The sequence below is a fragment of the Anopheles ziemanni genome, assembly GCF_943734765.1.
Source record: "Anopheles ziemanni chromosome X unlocalized genomic scaffold, idAnoZiCoDA_A2_x.2 X_unloc_32, whole genome shotgun sequence".
Taxonomy (NCBI): Eukaryota; Metazoa; Arthropoda; class Insecta; order Diptera; family Culicidae; genus Anopheles; species Anopheles ziemanni.
Window position 1 is genome coordinate 51,158 of NW_026689799.1, and position 3,843 is coordinate 55,000.

Genomic DNA, 3,843 nt, shown 5'->3' on the forward strand with positions numbered 1-3,843 from the left:
AAAATGGAATATTTCCAGCTTGCCCTATAGTGGAAGAGGACTATCCAACAATACAAAGTCAAGACCTCCGGGTTGAGACTTTCCGCGTCGGTGGTGTCGCGCACCGCCTATCCGAAAGATGGTGTAACAGGGGTGTTCGATCAGCAATGGTCGGATGCCCCGTCATAGTCCAACTATGACAACCAAAGTCAAGACCTCCGGGTTGAGACTTTCCGCGTCCGGAGGTACGCGTACCGCCTACCCGAAAGATGGTGTGCTTCTGGGGTATTCGATGAGTCGGATACCCCGTCGTAGTCCAACTATGACAATACAAAGTCAAGACCTCCGGGTTGAGACTTCCGCGTCGGAGGTGCGCGCACCGCCTACCCGAAAGATGGTGAATCAGGGGTGTTCGATCAGCAATGGTCGGATGCCCCGTCGTAGTCCAACTATGACAATCAAAGTCAAGACCTCCGGGTTGAGACTTCCGCGTCCGGAGGTACGCGTACCGCCTACCCGAAAGATGGTGAATCAGGGGTGTTCGATCAGCAATGGTCGGATGCCCCGTCGTAGTCCAACTATGACAATACAAAGTCAAGACCTCCGGGTTGAGACTTTTCGCGAGTACAAGCATAAAGGAACACGGACCAAGCCGTACCGAGAGAATCGGTACTAGAGCCCTCGTGGTTCTACATTGAGAGAGCCCTCGTGGTTCTCATTAGGGGCTTTATGCAAGTCGTACTCAATACTGTGGTGTGAAGTATAAAGTATAGAGTCCTCCACTGGTCCACGCTGCTCCGGCGGTCCTGGGTAAGATAGTTCATTCTAGCTTGCCCTATGTGGAAGAGGACTCAATACCCTACCTGTTGAGCTTGAAACAAAGTCATCACTTGGGCATGCTCATATTGCCATACAATATTCCATTATCTACTAATGAGCATGCAGCTATATGATATTAACCTGTAAACGATTACCCCGCCGTAGTTCAGCGCTTCAACCAAGTGATGACTTCAGTATGGCTAGTGTGTGAAGTATAAAGTATAGTCCTCCCCTGGTCCACACTGCTTCGGCGGTCCTGGGTAAGATAGTTAGTTCTAGCTTGCCCTATGGTGGAAGAGGACACCATACTTAATACTGTGGTGTAATGAACAAAGTATAGTCCTCCACTGGTCCACGCTGCTTTGCAGTCCTGGGTAAGATAGTTAATTCTAGCTTGCCCTATGTGGAAGAGGGCATACAAGACAAAGTATAGTTCTCCCCTGGTCCACGCTGCTTCGGCGGTCCTGGGTAAGATAGTTAATTCTAGCTTGCCCTATGTGGAAGAGAGCATACATGAACCAAGAACGAAGGTTATGATCGAGGAATGATTCGACAACTAACCGATGGTATGAAATGTGAAGAATTCAAGCAAGCACACAATCAAGTCATCACTTGGGCATGCTCGATAGCCAACCCTATGACATTAACCTAGTAGAGCATGCGAAAACCAATATATATGTAAACGATGCCCCTCCCTAGTTCAGCGCTTCAACCAAGTGATGACTTCAGAATGGCTAAATCAAATCGGTTCAAAACATACCATCGGTACCCTATTGAAACACACAAGTCGATATCAAACCTCTTAATTGTGTAGTCCTCCACTGGTCCACGCCGCTTCGGCGGTCCTGGGTAAGATAGTTCATTCTAGCTTGCCCTATGTGGAAGAGGGCACATTACTCAATACTGTGGTGTTATGAACAAAGTATAGTCCTCCACTGGTCCACGCTGCTTCGGCGGTCCTGGGTAAGATAGTTAATTCTAGCTTGCCCTATGTGGAAGAGGGCATACAAGACAAAGTATAGTTCTCCCCTGGTCCACGCTGCTTCGGCGGTCCTGGGTAAGATAGTTAATTCTAGCTTGCCCTATGTGGAAGAGAGCATACATGAACCAAGAACGAAGGTTATGATCGAGGAATGATTCGACAACTAACCGATGGTATGAAATGTGAAGAATTCAAGCAAGCACACAATCAAGTTATCACTTGGGCATGCTCGATAGCCAACCTCATGACATTAACCTAGTAGAGCATGCGAAAACCAATATATATGTAAACGATGCCTCCCTAGTTCAGCGCTTCAACCAAGTGATGACTTCAGAATGGCTAAATCAAATCGGTTCAAACCATACCATCGGTATCCTATTGAAACACACAAGTCGATATCAAACCTCATGATTGTGTAGTCCTCCACTGGTCCACGCCGCTTCGGCCGTCCTGGGTAAAATGGAACATTCCAGCTTGCCCTATGTGGAAGAGGGCACATTACTCAATACTGTGGTGTGAAGTATAAAGTTCAGTTCTCCCCTGGTCCACGCTGCTTCGGCGGTCCTGGGTAAGATAGTTCATTCTAGCTTGCCCTATGTGGAAGAGGACACTTCATACTTCGTCTCTAAGCGGCGGCTTGACTCCTCCCTACGGGGAACGGGTTTACGCGCACAGCGGCGGCTTACGCACTATGGCAGTCATGGATGCCTTACGTTTCTATGAAAAGTGTGTTCCTCCCCTGGTCCACGCTGCTTCGGCAGTCCTGGGTAAGATAGTTAGTTCTAGCTTGCCCTATGTGGAAGAGGACACGTAGACTTACTGTGGTGTGAAGTATAAGGTTCAGTTCTCCCCTGGTCCACGCCGCTTCGGCCGTCCTGGGTAAAATGGATTCATCCAGCTTGCCCTATGTGGAATGAGGACACTTTATGCTTCGTCTCTAAGCGGCGGCTTGCTCCTCCCTACGGGGAACGGGTATACGCGCACAGCGGCGGCTTACGTTATGGCAGTCATGGATGCCTTACGTTTCCATGAAAAGTGTGTTCCTCCCCTGGTCCACGCTGCTTCGGCAGTCCTGGGTAAGATAGTTAGTTCTAGCTTGCCCTATGTGGAAGAGGACACGTAGACTTACTGTGGTGTGAAGTATAAGGTTCAGTTCTCCCCTGGTCCACGCCGCTTCGGCCGTCCTGGGTAAAATGGATTCATCCAGCTTGCCCTATGTGGAATGAGGACACTTTATGCTTCGTCTCTAAGCGGCGGCTTGCTCCTCCCTACGGGGAACGGGTATACGCGCACAGCGGCGGCTTACGCAAGTTAGTCACCCTCGGCAGTGGATCACTCGGCTCATGGATCGATGAAGACCGCAGCTAACTGCGCGTCATAATGTGAACTGCAGGACACATGAACATTGATAAGTTGAACGCATATTGCACGTCGTGGGAACCTACCATGATGTACAGATGACTGAGCGCTTATATTTGAGAAATGTATCGCATACATTTAACTACGCCGTGACACCCGTCACGAGACGTGCACCATGATGTTAACTAGGGTCGCGACGACCCGCTAGCATTAAAGAACCCGTGGTTTACAATATACTGGCATTGGAATTCGAAGTATTTAGAGCGTCCGTGTTCCCGCGTGAGGCGGAAGTACGAGGAGAAGGCGTGCTTGTGGTGTCTGTGGTGGTGTTTACTGATGTCTAGCTTCAGCTTATTTATTTATTTAAATAGAAGCGAAGATGTCAAAGTAGCGTCGAAGCAGCAGCGGTAGCACAAATGATTCAAGTATGGAAGTTGACCAAAGGAACACAAACAAACTAGCGTATGGGCAATGGAAGGTATCAGTGAGTTAAACCACACGCGGGCTAACAGCCCGTTAACCGAGTCCAACGGTACATATTGGACATTGAAACAAAGTAGTCGCAAGCCAGATGTGACGATAACAACCGCAAGGTACATAAGCCTCAGTTCATGTGTGACAACCCCCTGAATTTAAGCATATTAATAAGGGGAGGAAAAGAAACCAACCGGGATTCCCTGAGTAGCTGCGAGCGAAACGGGAGA

General features: G+C 48.9%; 2 non-coding genes across 2 annotated transcripts in view; both read left to right on the plus strand.

Annotated features, from left to right (window-relative positions):
* The first annotated feature begins 3,096 nt into the window (after window positions 1-3,096).
* On the plus strand, window positions 3,097-3,251 carry LOC131292111 (5.8S ribosomal RNA). Its single transcript, XR_009189810.1, has one exon. It is a non-coding gene; the product is annotated as a 5.8S ribosomal RNA (ribosomal RNA).
* A 487-nt stretch (window positions 3,252-3,738) lies between these two features.
* Window positions 3,739-3,843, plus strand: part of LOC131292112 (large subunit ribosomal RNA) — a 4,085-nt gene continuing 3,980 nt past the window's right edge. Inside the window, exon 1 of the ribosomal RNA XR_009189811.1 lies at window positions 3,739-3,843. This exon is cut by the window's right edge and continues 3,980 nt beyond it. This is a non-coding gene — a ribosomal RNA (large subunit ribosomal RNA).